The 19,146-nt window shown below is 33.8% G+C and overlaps 1 protein-coding gene and 2 long non-coding RNA genes across 19 annotated transcripts in view; 1 reads left to right on the top strand and 2 right to left on the bottom strand.

Annotated features, from left to right (window-relative positions):
• The window catches only part of TBC1D5 (TBC1 domain family member 5), a 544,964-nt gene that overhangs the window by 342,975 nt on the left and 182,843 nt on the right, over positions 1–19,146 (top strand). The gene's annotated exons all lie outside the window — the stretch shown is intronic.
• The window catches only part of LOC144293950 (uncharacterized), a 248,271-nt gene that overhangs the window by 188,451 nt on the left and 40,674 nt on the right, over positions 1–19,146 (bottom strand). The window lies entirely within an intron of this gene.
• Positions 1–19,146, bottom strand: part of LOC144293951 (uncharacterized) — a 93,039-nt gene that overhangs the window by 61,826 nt on the left and 12,067 nt on the right. Inside the window, exon 2 of one of the 2 annotated variants that reach the window (XR_013361302.1) lies at positions 16,226–16,349. The exons of the other annotated variant lie outside the window; for it this stretch is intronic. This is a non-coding gene — a long non-coding RNA (uncharacterized LOC144293951). The remainder of the gene's footprint in view (positions 1–16,225; positions 16,350–19,146) is intronic. 2 annotated transcript variants of the gene reach the window in all.

Raw genomic sequence — 19,146 nt, 5'->3', positions numbered from 1 at the left:
AAGAGAATATATGTGGAAGTCTCTTGATATGGTAGATGTGCTAATATATAAACATTTGTTGCATTTTGCTAATACATTTATTTAACAAAATTAGAATAATTAGTGTAAAAATATTAATTGTACTAACATTGGCTGAAGTTTTTCCAAATTAGCTTATCTATTTTAAATAAATTGATATTTATCTTGAAATATGGGAAAAATTACCCATGAGATCTTGAATATTCTATAATAATTTGCTTATTAATGCTATTATTTTAGGTACTTAAGTACATTATCCTCTGGATGATTGTAGCTGGTTTTCCTGTTAGAAAATGTTAAATCAATCAACTACATATTTAGTTTAAACAAAATTAATTTGAAGTTAAATGTTTAATGCTATAAAAGTGATATTATAATATTTTCTAAAAATACTTTTCACTGTGTTTTTCATTAACTTTATGAAAGATTACTCCTGTTGGACTTCTCCTGTTGGACAAAGTTCCTTTGCTTTAACTCAAATAATATTTTGAGTTGTCTTTTGTTTGCCAATTTTTTTTAAAGATTTTATTTATTCATGAGAGACACAGAGAGAGGTAGAGACACAGGCAGAAGGAGAGAAGCAGGCTCCATGTAGGGAGCCCAACGTGGGACTCAATTCTTGGTCTCCAGGATCACGCCCTGGGCTGAAGGCGGTGCTAAACCGCTGAGCCACCAGGGCTGCCCTTGTTTGCCAATTATTGATGGGTATTAGACTTTTAAAAGTTATGTTCCATAGGGGCCTGTCAATGCATACTGACTAATATCCAAAGTAAGCATCGATTACATTATTTCCAGTTTTCCAAGGTAATTCCTAAGAGTTGCTTTTTTGGGCATTTTCATTTTTAAAGTATGAGAAAAGAATGTCCTATGATTTAATCACTTAGGGGTTATTTTTGTGCAAAAGCCTCTAAAATACAATGTTATAGTTCTATGCCTGAATATGTACTTGTTTAAGTCCCAAAGACTCTTAATCACAGGAGATTCAAGTGTAAAGATTGAATGCCATTTTCACTTAATACCATAATACTATTTTACAGAGAGACCATAAATTCAAGTTTAAAAATAACAATTTTGCTAGGCCAGAGTAACTATGTTTTATTATCACCCTTAAATATATTGAACCTGTATATTTTCAACTACATTTTATACTTTGATATAAATAGAATACATAATAAGCATCTGTGGGATATGCAATTAATGTCACTTTTGAGGAAAGACCCTCATAACACACTTGGGCTTTAGCATTCTTAAATTATGAGCTCTGTACAACACTCATGGGATAAATTTCATATCTCCCAAATGTTTATTATACATCTTCCATTTCCCTTATTTCCTATTTTCTGAATTAGCAATTGTTTTGCTGTGGTGGTTTATAGTGATTTAATTGGGGAGGTTCTTGGTTACTGATTAATAACCTGGTAAATTTTGTGATATAATTTAAAAATATTTATATCATAGCATATTCAGCACATATCATGGTATAATCATGTGTGACTAGTAAGTCTTTAAACCTGTATTTGATGTCTAAACATATGATAAAAATATAATTATTAATCATCAAAGTCCATATGATTTCCCACCTTAAAAATTCTGTCTCTCACGTTTAAACAAATAGCTTTCTATTCTAAATACAGGTAATAATTAAAATATTCTTTTCAGTAAGTATTATATTATACATTAAATGTAAAAAACATAATGAGGAACTAAACAGTCCAGTGATGTTTTTTGTCTTATACCACTGAGTATTCCTCCAGAATTAATTACTCCCTTTGAAAAAAGTTGGTTTTATTTTTCACTTCTCTATGAAGAATTATCATGATTAAAAATTATGGGGAAGAATAATAAATTATTTAAAATAATGATCAGGGGATCTCTGGGTGGCGCAGCGGTTTGGCGCCTGCCTTTGGCCCAGGGCGCCTGCCTTTGGCCCAGGGCGCGATCCTGGAGACCCGGGATCGAATCCCACGTCGGGCTCCCAGTGCATGGAGCCTGCTTCTCCCTCTGCCTGTGTCTCTGCCTCTCTCTCTCTCTCTCTGTGTGACTATCATAAATAAAAAAACTTAAAAATAAATAAATAAATAAATATCAATAATTGTTAATATTTATTGTTTCCTGTGGGCTAGGCATTTTACTAATGGCTTTATGTAAATTATTTTATTTATCTTCACAACACATTGAGCTCAATACTACTATCCCTATTTTATAGATGAGGAAATCACAGCTTACAAGGGCTTTAGATCAGCCAGCTACCAAGAATCTTTGAAGTCTTGGCTTTAAACTCGTGAGCCTATATCCACACTCTAATTTGACTGAGACTAGGATGTGATAGAAAATTAGGGCACTCAAAAGTCCTGTGTGTTAGCTTGGACCATGAGCCAAACTCGGAGTGATCAGATAACAATAAAGACCAGGCAGGTGGTACAAGGCCTGGAATCAGAGGAGTCTTAACGGGGAATGATCAGACACAAGCCTGCTAAGGAGGAAATGGAATAGTCAAAGGCACTGGGAAGCCTAAGGCCCACAGCAGTGTAGTTAACTGATGAAACAGAAGAAACAGAATCATACTGACAAAGTAATAATGAATTTTAAGTAGATGAAGGCCAAAAGGAAAGGTTGTGCCCAGTCAGATGCATGCATAAATTCAGAATATGTACTATCCACGTGCCTTTTCAGGTAAAAATATGCTCTTCACAGTGAAAGGTGAGTAAAATTAATAATTCAAGCAAGAGGAAAGCAGGTCTTAAAAGATTGCTAGAAAGCAATGTAACCAGTAAGATATGGTTAGCATTATGTACAACTGAATGCAGGTCAAAAATAATCATCTGAAGTAATTAAAAGTAAGTAAAAGTAACTAAAATAATTTGGATCTTAGATCTATTTAACTCTAGTAAATAATTCAAAGTGGGGAAAAAATACAAATGTTTACATAATTTATCAGCATACATGGAAGAAATCAAATATACTATTTCAGTGATGTTTCTAATAACTAAAGAATATTTTGTTTTATAAAATTCCTATAAATTAGTATCTTACACAATAGCATTGTAAGGAGTAAATGAAAAATAAAGTACTGTAGAGAACAGTACTTGGCATATTGTAAACACTCAATAAAATGTTCATTGTTACGAATTTTTATGTGCTAAGTACAATTACTTGACTTATAAGACTTAAGGTAGTAAGAATAACAAAAGCTAATAACGAGTGCTTAAAAAGAAAGCATAAAACAAAATGATAAATACTGTCAAAATTAGGTATATAAAAATGCTTTAAGCTCTTCTAATAAAAGGCAGAGATTCTCAATTGAGTTTATAGACAAAATCCAACTATATACTATTTAAAAGAGACATTAAAAGAATACAGGAATGGCAACAGTAAAATAAAAATACTGTGGAACCATAGCATTGAAAGACTATTCTTTATTAATAAGATATTCAATTATAAAAGCTTTGAATTTTGGCATGTAAAATCTGTGAGAGTAAGAGTTTGTCTTGTTCATTAATTTATCCCACATGCCTCCTTAACAGAACCTGGTACATGGTGAGCATTCAGTACATATTTCTGAATGGATGGATGGATGAATGAGAAGGAGGTAAAAACAAAGGAAGGAAATATAAACTAATTATATAAAGAACTATTATTCAAAATGGAAAATTTTTTCTTTTGAGGAACATCAACTTGAAAGTATAGATTTTAAAAATTAAAACTCTAAATAATTGGTAGAAAACATATATGAATACATGCATGAATCAATCTCTTAGTGACCATGGATTTTCTAAGAAAAATTGCAGTGAAAGAAATTTCAGAATGTAAATTTGAAATTTGAGTACAAAATTTCATTCCAATAAAGTTCAATGCAAAGAAAAACTTGTTTTTTTAAAGAATTGCAACATGTGGAAAGATAATATATAAAGAATTAAAAGCAAAATTCTATTCTTTATAATAATAAACCCTTAAATTTAGTAAGAAACCATTTAACCTACAAAGTAGAAAAATAAAGTGAACCAAAAATGCATAGGAAAAAAATGACAGTAGCTAATAAATATAGTGAAAAGGTTTCAACTATTCAAATATTTTTAAAAATTACAAATTAAACAGCAAAGTACAGTTTTTGTTTAGATTGATAAGGTTTAGAGGAAATTTAATTGAGGTTGATATCAATTTAGGAGACAATTGAGAAAGTAAGTTACATGCCTAATAAAGTTGGTCTCCTTGACTCATGATTCCACTTTTAAGCCAATAGATATCTTAAGGGACTCAGCAGAGAAGCTGGGAATAACATAAACATAAAGATGTTTATCACAGAGTTATTTATAATATGAAGTGAGAATTACTACATTTCTAATAATAAAGGAAATAATGGGTAAATAAATCCATTTGATGAAATATTTTGCTATATTTAATATATTTGTGGACTGTTTAATCCCAAAAATGATGCTTATGGTATGTTTTAAGTGAAAAATCAGGAAGGAAAATGATGTATGATCTGTGTTCCTAGTTTTAAAAATTATAGATGTTTTTGCATGAAAATTAGACTGGAAGCAATGTTAACAGTGGTTATCTCTGAGGGAATAAATGCATGGCGTTTATTTCTCAGTTGTCTATATTGATCATAAATTGATTTTATAAGAAACAAAAAATGTGAGGACAAAAATAAGAATGTACTTATTAATGAACACATACGTTAACAGCCAGAAAACTAAAACACTTTGAAGGTGTATTTGAACGATTGTCAGTAATATTTGAGGAATTAAGGAAAATGGAGGACATAGCAAGAAGATGGAACATGAAGAAAAATCTGTTTTTAACATTTACAATGTAACAAAATGTATTTTACCTCTAAAATCTAACAATGTTTTGGAACTCTTAAAAAATAGATCTGTAATTCCTTAGAAAAGGAGATTGTTTCTATATGGAGGTAGCATGTGTTCACCAGAACAATTTAGGCAAGATATAACTGTTTTCTTTTCTGTCAAATGACCAGATTAGAGACAAACTGAATATTCCAGTCTCATTTTCTTGTAAGATTCTTTTGCCCAAAATGGAGAATTTGTAGACTAAAAGATACTATATTTAAGCTGAAATGTAGCTTTATGTAACAACCGTGTTCAAAGAGTTTGGATGAGTATATTGCAGCCCAAGTTGGTGTGAGGTCTCTGGTGCCTGCCATTGGGCTTTGTCATTGGTCCTGCCGAGAATCCCAGCATCTCGGGTCTTCGAAGGTCACTCTTTTAACTAATGATGAAATACTTATTTTAATCTCAATTGCAGCATCTTTATTAAGTAGTTGAGTATCACAACTTGACCATCCCTTGTTGGGGAGTTGGTACCATCACAGACAGCTTATTCCATGGCATGTTTCACTCATGTCTCCACTATACTTCCAAGTATAATGTAACAGATATTTAAATTCCTAATAAATACTAGGCATTTGTACACAGGGAACTTACAACATTGCATAGTGCAAAAAGAAATGAGATTTGGAATAATATAGACTTAGATTAAATCATGCCTTTTTAATATTTACTCCATTTCCTATTAAGTCTGGGTAGTCAAGATAACTGTTACAATGATTAGTATGGTATATATGTACATGTTACTTTAATGTGTAATTGTAACAATCATGCTGTGAGAGCACACAAGTGGAACACTGTATCAGAAATGCATTTGTCTGCAATTAGGAGAACCTCAACCAGCAATGGCCTGAACAAATGGCCATATATTATTTTTTGTTGTTATTTTTTTCCTGAAAAGTACCAAGTCTGGAGGTAGGCAGCTGCTGGCTCAGTGGCTCTACAGTATTGAGATGGGCAGATTCTCTTGGCTTTTCTTCATGATTATGCTAAATGATCTCAAAATTCTGTTATAACTACACATCATTTATTCAGTAGTTCAATAATAGTTCAAGGCTACATGTTTGTGCAAGAGATTGTTGCCAGTCTTATTTGCCCTATTTGATCAAGTAAAGCAGAAAATTTCCCAGCAACCACCTGTAGCAAGCATAGGCCGAAATCTTATTGGTGGAATGTAGGTACATAGCCAACCATAGATACAAGAAAGGCTGAGAAAATGGGGAGTAGGATTTATGGTTACCTTAGATCAGTTGGTGCTCTATGCCCTGGAGGCAGGCATATTTGGGGGTGGAGGTGTAGGAATTAGATAAATAACTAAAATTTTCTGAGATTTACTGAAGTTTTAGAGGAAACTCCCTAGAATATATTATTACCTAGGGTGTTTCTTGAAATGTAAGCAAGAACAATATAATCAAAACAGTTTGAGGACTTCATGCAGGGAGAACAGTATGAACAAAAGTGTGAATGTCTGAATACACACATGGATACAAGAGGCACTAGCCAGTTTACTATAACTAGATGAGATTTTATTTGAGAGGAAATGAGGAAAATGAGGCAGTGCCAGGACATGGAAACTCTCTATGCCATGGTAAGAACCATCTAGATCTATACTGACCAATATGTAACTAACCACACAAGTAGCTATAAAATTTAAATGAATTAAAATTAAATTATAAAAACTTCTTTTGTCACACTGTACCTATTTCAAGTGCTCAGTAGCCATCCACATAGTAACTAGTGGTTATTATGTTGGACAACACAGATATAGAACAACTTAGTCATTATAGAAAGTTCTGTGGGACAGCATTGGTCTAGATCTTTCTTCTAGGGGAAGGAGAGGGGGATGGTATGAAACATGGTTTTCTGGTCCTATTTGTGATTTAGATAGATTGTGCTGATTGCACAGTGGTAAGAGATTAGAAGGACAAGTAAGAATTGGGTAGCAGTGATGAGCTTATAAAAGTAGTAACTTTCTATTTTCTAAAAGAGATGATGGCAGCCTAAAGCAAGATAAAGCACTGAGGATAGAGATAAGTGGAAAAATTTGGAAAATACCAAGTTGCCAGAATTGTCAGGACTTGTAATTAATTGACTATGGGAATGAAGGAGAGAGAAAAATCAAAGATAATTTGGACAGCAAGGAAAATGATGATAAAAATCACAGAGATAATGAATGCTAGAGAAAGAAATGTCAAAGAAAAGAAGAATTCGGGATCCCTGGGTGGCGCAGCGGTTTGGTGCCTGCCTTTGGCCCAGGGCGCGATCCTGGAGACCCGGGATCGAATCCCACGTTGGGCTCCCTGCATGGAGCCTGCTTCTCCCTCTGCCTGTGTCTCTGCCTCATTCTCTCTCTCTCTCTGTGACTATCACAAATAAATAAAAATTTTTAAAAAAAATTAAAAAAAAATGAGAAAAGAAGAATTCAGTTATGGATGTGTGGAATTTGGAGTATCTGTGAGACCAAGAGTATCCAGTGGAAAATTGAATGATATGGTTTTGGAGCTTTGGGGAAAGATTTGGAAGTATCCGTTTGATAGTCCACATAGTACATAATGGTAATTGAAATTGATAGTAAAGTGAGATGAGAAGGACAAAGATCAAATTCTAAAGAATATCCACCATGTGTAACTGATTTTTGAGAATATAAAGCAGGAAATGATTTGGTATAATTGGCATTTGAAATAAATTACTTAGTTTGTGTATTTGAGAGAGGCAAAACTGGAAATAAGGATACCAGTTAGGAGGGCTTTGCACTGTCTGGGTAAGAATTGATAATAGCAGTGGAGGAAATGCAGCTTAAACAAATAAAGATAGAATCTGTGATTTGGTCATAACTCAAATGGTGCATAGTACTTGGGAGAGTGGAGGACATTGTGGATTGGAGCCACTACCATTTTTAAAGCATCCAACTACCCTGCTGGGTCATCCTTTTATTCATGTTCTCCAGTGACTGCCCAATCTGTATGCCACCAGAAATGACTAGCTCAACTTCTTTCTCCCTTGCCAGCAGCCTGAATCTCACCTTATTATTTGTCCTTCTGTTTCCTCTTTTTTTATATACTTTGGAATTGACTGTTTATCTCTCCTTCATGGCCATGAGTCATCAGGTGTTATGTCTGCAGTATTTTTAGCCTTCTCCTCGTTGGTAGTTTCTTTTTACAGAAAAAAGTAAACACGACAAAAATGCTGCTTTGACCCTTCTCCTCCAGCAGCCCTACTCATTTGCTCTTTCATTCCACACTTCCACAAATAATAGTCTTCTCTATATTCCATTTTCTTGATTCACTGTCACCATGGAGACAGTGTAAATGGCTAAGTGCACCAATTAAAAGATGGAGATTAGCAGATTTTATTTTTTTATTTTATTTGTTTTTATTTATTTATTCATGAAAGACACACAGAGAGAAGCAGAGACATAGGCAGAGGGAGAAGCAGGCTCCCTACAGGGAACTCGATGCAGGATTCCATCATAGGACCCTGGGATCATGACCTGAGCCAAAGGCAGATGTTCAACCACTGAGCCACCCAGGTGCAATTTTACTGAAGTGAATGAAATGAAATACATTATATCAGAACTTGTGAGATACAGCTAAAGCAGAGCTAAGTGGGGGAGTTTATTACACTGTTTACATTAGAAAAGAGAAAAAGTTGAATTGTAATCTGAGCTTCTACCTCAAGACCTAGAAAAAGAAGAGCAAAAGGAAGGATAAACCAAGTGGAAGGAAGGAATAAAGGTAAAAGTTGAAACCAATATAATTAAAAACAGGACAGTGAAGAACAATGAAACAAAAATCTCTTTCTTTGAAAAGATCAATAAAATGAACAGACTGACCAGACAGATAGGAATAAAGTGGGTCTGGCTAAGAAAACACAGGAAAGATCCTTTTGGTAATGGAACATTTCTGTATTATGACTGTATCAGTGGTTGTATATCCTGGTTGAGATATTGTACTATCGTTTTACAAGATGTTAATTTTAGGGAAGTAGAGGTCACAGAATCTCTCTGTACTATTTGTTATTACTGCATATGAATAATAATTATCCCAAAATTAAAAGTATAATTAAAATGTTCAAATGGCTCACATCTTTTGCCCTTTTTATAAATTGGGTTAGTTTTCTTAGTACTGTATTTTGAGGGTTCTTTTTATACTCTAGATATGTGTCTGTTGTCATTATTTGTGATTCATAATATTATCTTACAATCTGTGTCTTATATTTTAAGTATCTCTGAGTAAACATTTTTAGTTTTGGTGAAATCCATTTTATTAACTTTATCAAACTTGCTTTGGGGTCATATCTAAAAACTCTGTGCTGAATCCATAAATATTCTATTTTCTTCTAATAGTCATAAGTATTCTTTTTTTTTCTATTGTTTTATAGTTTTACATATGATTCATCTTGAGCTAATTTTTGTATAATGTGAGAGGTGTAGGTCACAGTTATTTATTTACTTTTGGCACATGAATATTCAGTTAGTCTAATTGTTGAAAGATTATCCTTTCTCCATTGAATTGTCTTAGTACATTTGTCAAAAATTAGTTGATTTTGTTTGTGTGGGTTTATTTCTTAACTATTTTATTGATCCTTGTTCTTTTTTCTTATGTATTTAATAGAATTTGCCAGTGAAACCATCTAGCTGGGAGTGTTCTTTGTTGGAAGGTTTTTAACTATGAATTCAGTTTTTAAATACATATATGACTATTATCATTTCTTTCTTGAATGACTTAATTAGCCTATGTTGTTCAAGGAGTTACCTATTTTATCTAAGGAGTCAAATTTGTGAACCAAGTTTGATTTATTATCCTTTTAATTTCTGTGATGTCTATAGTTTATGTGTGTGTATATGTGTGTGTGTGTGTATGTTCCTGCAATGGGTAATTTTTATTTTTCCTCTTATCTGCAGGGAAGTTTGTCAACATTATTAATGTTTTAAAAGAACCAGCATTAGTTAGGTTTTATTGATTTCTCTTTTTCTCTCTTTTGCCTGTTTTCAATTTCATTGGTTTTAGCTCTTATCTTAAAAAGTTCCTTCCTTCTGACTACTTTGGGTTTATTTTATTTCTTTTAAGTTAAAGTGGAAACCCAGATTAATGATTTCAGAATTAACTTTTATAAGAATTTAAGTTACCTTCTAAACACTACTTCAGCTGCATCCCTGAAATTTTAACATGGTATAATTCATTTTTCTTCAGCTCAGGATGTTTTAAAAAATCTTTTAAAGACTTCTTTTTTGTTCCATGGGTTATTTAGAAGTCTACTGCTTATTTTCCAAATATTTGGGGATTATCCTTTGCTGTTGTTATTTATTACCAGTTCCATTACGGTCCAAGAACATAGTTTGCATGACTTTTATTTATTTAAATATTAAATATTTAAAGCTTATTTTTTAATTCTAATATGATCTGTCGTGGTAAACATGTGCTTGTAAGAAGAGTATTTGTTTTCTTGTTACTGAGTATAATATTCTATAAATGTCTTGGGTCATGTTGGTATTGATAGTGTTGTTCAGATCTCCTATATATTTTTCTTCTATTATATTAACTGAGAGATGAGTGTTGATCCAGTTATAACTTTGAATTTCTCAGTTTATGAATCAGAACTACTTTAGAATGACCAAACACCTAAGACTAAGGAAATAACCACCCAATATTCTTATCCCAATACAAGTGGCACAGTGTTTTTTTGTTTGTTTGTTTGTTTGTTTGTTTTTTTAATTTATAGCATGCAACTCAGTTTTATTTCCTGATTCTTTTTTGACATACAGGGAATATAATTTCAGTCATTTGTATAGCTATGTCCAGAATTTATTATAAAACTTTTAAATACAATAGGGCTTATGAGCTTTAAGAAACCGGTGATTTCCAGTATGATCATGGTATGTTGTAGCTAAAAGGACTGTAACTTATACATTTGGAAATGCAGTGTTTAACACAGACCAGGATTTTTTCTTCTCTCATCTTGAAATTCTGCCCATAGTTTCTTCCAAATAAATGGCTTCTCCCCCTAGTGTTTTAGAGCTTAGTGAACAACCAAAAAACAAATCATGGCATTTTCATTTAATATGTTTGAATAGTTTTAGATACTTCTGAAATACAGTCATAACTCATTTTATTGTGCTTCACTTTATTGCACTTTGCAGATATTGTGTTGTTTTACAAATTTAATGTTCAGTACTTTAGTGGGTGAAATCATTACAGATGTATAGAAATAGCAGGAGAACTAGACTTAGAAGTGGAATCTGAAGATGGGACTAAACTGCTGCAATCTCATGAAAAACCAATAGATGAGGACTTGCTTCTTATAATGAGCAAAGAAAGTGGTTTCTTGAGATGGAAACTATGCCTGGTGAAAGATGCTGGGGAGACTGTTCAAATGACAACAAAGGGTTGAGAATATCACATAAACTTCGTTGATAAAGTGGTGGCAGGGTTTGAGAGGCTGACTACACCTTTGAAAGAGAGTAAAATGCTATCAGACAGTATCACGTGCTACAGAGAAATAATTTGTGACAGGAAGTCATCAGTGTGGCAGACTTTATTGTCTTATTTTAAGAAATTGCCACAGTCACCCTAAACTTCACTAGTAACCACCCTGATCAGTCAGCTGCCATCAGCATCGAGGCAAGACCCTCTACCAGCAAAGAGATTGTGACTTGCTGAAGCTCAGATAATAGTTACCATTTTTAGCAATAAAGTGTTTTTTACTTAAGTATATACATTTTTTAGACATAATGCTGCTGTACACATAATAAACAATAGTATAAACACAACTTTTATACGCACCACTGGGAAACCAAAAAATAAATTTGAATTGCTTTATTGCAGTAGTCTAGAACTGAACTCACCATAACTCTGAGATATGCCTCTATCTAGCTTCAAATAAGTATTTACAGTGGGGGGCACCAGGGTGGTTCTGCAGGTTAAGTGTCCAACTCTTGATTTTGGCTTACATCATGGCTTACATCTGATATCAGGGTCATGAGACTGAGCCCCTCATTGAGTGCCACACTCAGCAGGGAGTCTGTTTGCAATTCTCTCCCTGTTCCTCTGCCCCACCCCCAGCCTGCGCACGTTTGTGTCTTTGTGTGTATGTGCATTCTCTCTCAAATAAATATTTTTTAAAAAAAGTATTCATAATGTTAAAATGCTCCCAAAATATATAGCATATAAGAAGTTTATAATCATAAACTTTTTAGCTCCACAACTAAGACCTCATTTATTAAGTTGGATTTATTTATTAAAACAAAACATTTATTCAAGCTGAATGTGTAATATATTTTTCCGAAATTTTCTTCAAGGATGTGGTTAAATTCACGGTTTTGAAATTTATATTTCTGATTAAGATTTGAAGTGATTGAAACATAAGACATACTAAATTCTAAGAAGTACTGATATGTGGAACCTGCAAGGTCAGAATAATTCCTCATAGTACATATCCCACACCCCAACACCACTCCACATATACTAAAAGTCATCCTTATCTTTCAGTCATATCTTTAAACAGTACAACACTTTGCCAACCCTAATCCTAATAATTAGACCTGGATCAACTTCAGGTTATATCAGTATTCTCTAAATAAAGCCTGATAAAACTGTGACTTTACAATTGTTGTGATGTCTTTAACTGAATATAAGTGTAGAGGAAAAAAAAAATATTACCCCCAAAACTTTACACACATAAAATCCCATCTAATCAGGGTCATAAAAAAAGAAAACTTCATCAGAAATATGTTGTCAGAGTTGTTTTTAAATTACAGTGGGACAGTGGCATGTCTTCTTCAAAAGTATTCTGGTTTAACAACAGAGAGATGAACTGTAAATCCTGTATTGCCTCAGAGTCTATTAGCCACCCAATAGAATACATTTAGTTTAGAAGGGAAACAATTTTTTCATCAAAGTCAACAGTGTAAGTTGTAAAGCATGAAGGAGAAATTTTCAGGACATACTAGGAAATAATAGTTAAATATGGATAAAAATCTTGGCATTATTAAGTCAGTATCTCATATTCAATTTCTCTCCCTCTTTTGGCTTATTTCTGGGTCTATGAATGTTTTTTCTGACTCTCCAATCTTTTCCATAACCACGTAAGCCAGAGGCAAACTGAATATCTATAGCTAATTGCCCCAATATGCTGTTTCCTATTGCCATATGGCAATTCATGTATGATATCATACTCCATTATTAAATATACCTTGTTATTAACCTAACTTGTATCACTTATAGCACTGATTACATTGTGTCTTTGATAAGTCTCTGACCAGGCTTAAACTTCTGCCTGTATTTTTTAACCTCTAGGTACTCTGCCTGATATGTGTAAAACCTTTTATACTAACTATTAGTACTTAAAACAGATGCACACAAATGCCAAGTTTTCTGAAGAAGTATTTCTTGAGTAGCTTTTAAGACATTTGAGATCACTGGTATGTGTTTTTTGGTGAAAATCCTATTATTTTTTCCTGGCTTTTGTGAAATTATTTTAAGGACAGTATTTTACCATTTTATGTATGTATATATTATATGACATATTTATTTATAATTATATGTTATATGTAATATTTATATGTTATATATATATATATCTAGTTTTATATGATCCACAATATCAAGATAGAATGCTGCTTGCCCACCATTAATTCTTCCCTGACTGAAATGTTACAGAAAAGATAAGCTTGCTTAATGAAGAGGTCCTCTTCCAAGCTTATAATTTCATAAGATACTATTTGACAAAGGCTGCTGAGTCAAATAAGAAAATTCATCATTTATTATATTCTGTTAAAAAGGATAAAAAAAACAGCTTTTCTACTACAAACTAAGAAAAAAATTTTTTTTACTACTTAGGGATACAGATAGAACATGTTGCCTATTCTTTTGCTTTTTCTGCTTTTGGTTCTTCATCATGTTTCTTTCTTCCCTCAAGTTACTTATTTTTTATTTATAAATAGATTTATACCAGAATTTAAATGCAGAAAAAAATACTATCTGTAATTCAGTTTGGCAGTGTTTCTAAAAATTTCTTTCCTTAAAATTTGCTTTCTCTGTAATGCTTTTATTTTCATTTTACTTCAATTATTATTTAGATATTTTGCACTATTTCATAATGCCTTTTTCTTAACCAATGTACCACCTGAAAAAAGTTTTTATTAGGACTTGAACTATAAATTATGTGTAAAAACTGAATCTATAGACTGAAAAAATTTAGTTAATCTTATTAAAATTAAAGGTTGTACTAAATGAAATTTGTTGGAGAAACTATGTTGGCTCTGGGTTACAATGAATGCTTGCAAAAGTTGAGTTAAAGTCAAATTAAGAGTAATTCCTTTATTGGATTGTCACCTGGAGTTTCTATTAGCAAAGCACTTAAAACGGTGTTGGGGAAAAAAAAAAAAAAAAAAAAAACAGTGTTGGGCCCATAGGAAATACTTTCCAAGTGTTCGTTAAATTAAAAAATAATGATAAATCATAGCAAGGATCATAAAATTTAGTTAAGGCCTCATACCTCTAAATAATAATAAAAATGATGAATAATATTACTCCTTCAAATTGAAAATTAATGGGAAATGGTTCTTTCCAGAGTCATGAGTTCCCATATACCAAATGCCTTTGCTCTGGTTTAGGCCATCAGTAATAGCTATCATTTCTGTAGCTTGATCAGCTTCAGGCAGGAGGAGTGTCTCTGCGTCTTGGTATTTATGACAACAGTACCAAATCAGGCTGGACTGTCTCCTAATGTGATTTTCCTCTTCAACTTTTCCCTCCCACTCTTTTGAGAGAGAATGCAGTTTTAAAATAGTAGTAAACATGAGGTGAAAGTGATTAGTTATCTAATTACCCTCTTCCACAGAACATCTTGCTGGTGGTGGAGACCAGGCACCTCCTTTCTGCACAGTGCTGCCCATAGTGGACTTTCTCCTGGCTCCCCTCCACCACCTTGGCTTTCTGCCTGGGCTGTCCTTCATTCTTTATTACCTTCTTCCAGAGCCTCTTCCTTGCCTCCACCTCACTAAATTCCCACCTCCAACTTACGCATTCTGTTGGTGGTAGAACGTAAAGACAGAGGAGAAAGAAAAGGAAGGAAGACCCATGAAACATGTAGAGTTTGTTTTGTTTTGTTTTGTATTTTATTGGTAGGCATGCTGCGTTTAAACCATTTATTGAGAGTTTATAAACTCTCACTATTGTTTATCAGGCAACACTGCTCAGCAACACTCTTCCCCCAATTTTTAAAAACTTTTTAAAGGATCTCAGAAGAAACAAGTTTTGACTGTTTTCCCTGTACCAATTTACAACTGTAGGTTTAACACTTGCTTCCCAAGCCCTGCATCTTGGAATAAAGTCCCAAAACAGTGGAAGATTAGCCTACTATGTCCAGTGAGAGTATTTTATTTTATTTTATTTTATTTTATTTTATTTTATTTTATTTTATTTTATTTTATTTTATTTTATTTTATTTAAGATTTTATTTATTCATGAGAGACAGAGAGAGAGAGAAAGAAAGAGAGGCAGAGACACAAGCAGAGGGAGAAGCAGGCTCCATGCAGGGAGCTTGACGTGGGACTCGATCCCGGGTCTCCGGGATCACACCCCAGGCTACAGGTGGCACTAAACCACTGCGCCACCGGGGCTGCCCAGGGCCAGTATTTTAGAACCAAAGAGTGCATCCCCACAGCCACCTGTCTGTTCCCAGCCAGCTTCTGACTCACATATATTGGCCTCTGTGCTTCTGGTTGCTGCCCACTATGTTCCAGGTGGTCAGAAGTTTGACTCTTCACCTAGCTGTTCTTAGATTTATAAGTTTTCATATTAAGGGAATTTAATTAAGCTATATGTATATTCCTTTTCTTTGTTTCTTTAATATTTTTTAGTTGATTTCATTTATTTTATGATAATTGGTTTTTTTCAGTTTAATGTTTTTAAAGAAGTACTATTTTAAGTCCTCATTCATTCCACATTCATTAATTATTATTAAACACCTATTGAAGGGGATCCCTGGGTGGCTCAACGGTTTATCACCACCTTCCGCCCAGGGCGTGATCCTGGAGACCCAGGATCGAGTCCCACGTCAGGCTCCCTGCATGGAGCCTGCTTCTCCCTCTGCCTGTGTTTCTGCCTCTCTCTGTGTTTCTCATGAATAAATAAATAAAAATATTTTTTAAAAGAAATAAACACCTATTGATATCAAGCTTTGAGCTTTACATTAGCTCATTTGGATATTTGGAGGATTATTAATTAGAATAGGGAACTGCTCAAGAAGGCTAAGCCCCTTGGGTAAAAACCAGTAGAAAGAATTTGGGTGGTGGAACATATTTTGAATTAGCGAGTGGAAAAATCCTCTATCAAAAAGTATTTGTAAAACAGTACCTTCACCCCAATGTTCAACAGAGACTTGACAGTCCTCAGCCAGCATAAAGTATATAGATGGGTTGCCTTTTGAATGAAAGGTTGGACAGAATGGCAAATAAAGTCCAATATTTAGGATGCACATCTATGGAAATAACATAAATGACTAGGTTCATTCCCATCAGAAAATAACCAAGCCAAAATTTCAACCAATATGATTAATTTTTTTAAACCAGCATATCAGTGCTTTTGTATTGAAAAAGACTATGCTCCTTCTCAAGCATGTTATACACTTACTTTAAGGAAACATTATTAGTCAAAATACTTATGCAATTATCTTCATTACTAGCATAGGAGCCACATTAGAAACCTTTTTTATAACAGTGTAATCCAAAAAAAAAAAAATGTTCTCGACCTCGAAATATTGCCTCTCCTCATTGCTCATATTATTTACCACACTTGTCTCTTATTAGAAGTGTTAGTTACTGGCATGGATAAACTCATCCCTAAAACAGACTTCTTGGCCTCTGTGAAACCATTAAATAGTTAATAGTAGGTTTACACAAAAACTACCATGGGCTCTGAATGAATCATTTCGTATATAAGTTTTGGTGTTTTTGTTTAAAAAAATCAGTTTCATAACTTTCTAGTATTTTATTATGGATATATGAAAAATTGATGTTAAGTATCATACAGCAAAACCAAAACAATACACTTGGTAGTACTTGACAATGAACATTATATTTTTGTTTCAAATTTTTATTTAAATTCTAGTTAACATTACATACTGGTTTCAGGAGTAGAATTCAGTGATTCAACACTTACATACAACACCTATTGCTCATGTGATGATGAATGTTATATTCTTTAATTTTTTTTTAAAGATTTTATTTATTTATTCATGAGAGACACAGAAAGAGAGGCAAGACACAAGCAGAGGCAGAAGCAGGCTCCATGCAAGGAGCCCAATGTGAGACTCAATCCCGGGAATCTGGGATCATGCCCTGAGTCGAAGGTAGACTTCAACCGCTCAGCCACCCAAGTGTCCCTAATATTACTTCAAAGTGAAACTATGGATTATCTAAAGAGAGAATCCAATCTGAGATGCTGTCCTTTCCTCCAAGACACTCATTCAGCCAGTGACGTACTTGACTGTTCTCTGTGAGCCAGTTTAATTTGCCACAGCCTCCTGAGAGTCAGTGTTCATCCTTAAAAACAACTGGGAGCATACAGAAGCCTTGAGAGTGCCATAAATAGAACAGTGCATTTGAAAGGCCGTGGAAACTGATAGAGTAGGGTCCTGGCTCCTGTAGCAGCGATAAAAATAGCCGAGCCAATAAACTGCCATACCTTCTTTTGAACATAAGCTGGAAGTTAGAGAATCTGGGGAGACAATTTGGTAGAGTTCTATAAAACCCTTGGCTTATAAGAAAACAACTAAAGGGAAATGGTAAAGGGAGTGAAATGATCCTGTCCCTTGGATTGCAAACCACAGTCCAGTTGGCCAGATTTGGATTTTCAGCTATTGCCCAGCTGGTGAACAGTTCAAAACTATTTCAGGTCATGTGATCCCATTGCAGCCAATTGGGTGGTTTGGCAGACAACAACATAGTAAATTTCTATTCACACAAATTGTATGCATACTGCATTTGTCCATGTGCATTGTCTGCTTGTCTGTATTGATGATAACATATCCACATAGATGGATGGATAAATTGTGGGTATATATCCATACCTGGATATCTATACACAGCAATTATGTACTTGGATTCCTTCTAGGAAACAGAATGGTAGGAATAATCTAGTTAAATCAGTTTCTATGGGGATTTTTTTACTCCTTTTTTCATATTTCCTCTAGTTGTAAAAATTACAGTGATTACACATCATAAAGCCTATCTGTAATAAAACGCATCAGCTGGCCAAGGTTTTCATCGCTCACTCAATAATCCATTAATACAGCAACGCTGCCCAGGCATCTTTATAATACCAACTCGGAGGTAATTTTAATCAGCTAGACCAGCTGGTATTTAACAGCAGCTGCTGGAGACGCCACAAATATACTCAATAGCTGACATCTTTATTTGCAGTTTTTCAAGGGGAGAAGAGATTCTCCTGTGGTTACTTGTATTAAGCATTTAAAATAAGGTGTAAAGTATACAGGGGTTTATATCTAAATGAGAAGAGGAAGGGATTAATGATAAAACAAAGGTGATAAATTCTATCAAGAGGAGAGGTTTGTGAATGAAGAAACTGCTCAGATGAATAAGAATACATTGGCTGTGGGTGGACTTCAGACCTTTTTCCTAGTTATGTTCACACTAATGTTGAGTATCGATCCCTAGCCATAGAAATGTAATCCATAGTCTGCTATGTAGCATCCTTCTATTCTTCTATACCAGATTTGTGGTATCCTTTCCTATATAAAGTTGTTAAAAAACGATTTGATTCAGTGAAAGAGTGATTTGTTCACATGCACATGTTCTTAGCTACTGCTTGCCATGTCCTTTTTGTTATTTTATGATTATATTTTTATTAATGTTCAATTTTGATATTTTAAATGAAAAGAATCAGCATCAATATGTACTGTCTAGTAGTAAATGTAGAATGCCATCTCACACTGGTGTGTATGAGCATGTGTGGGGGAAGTAAGCGTCGGCAACATGAAGTTAACAGTCACAAACCCATTATAAATAAAAATTTAATTACACTTGGGGGAGCTTGGCTTACAAAGCTCAGAAATCCATAATGGAGCTTGCTGGTAATAAATGCCTGATCTGTTTGTTAAACTCCACTGTTCTCATCCCTTTTCTCATCTTCTTTTATAAAATACCTTGACATCTCCACTGATTAGAAATTGGTAAACAGAGCTGACTTTCTGATTTATAAAATATGTTGCCTTTACCCCATTGGATGAGAATCTTGCCTTTTACTTATCCTTTGAT

Source organism: Canis aureus, chromosome 22 (genome assembly GCF_053574225.1).
Source record: "Canis aureus isolate CA01 chromosome 22, VMU_Caureus_v.1.0, whole genome shotgun sequence".
In the NCBI taxonomy this organism is placed as follows: domain Eukaryota; kingdom Metazoa; phylum Chordata; class Mammalia; order Carnivora; family Canidae; genus Canis; species Canis aureus.
This window is presented reverse-complemented; position numbering and strand designations above follow the sequence as displayed.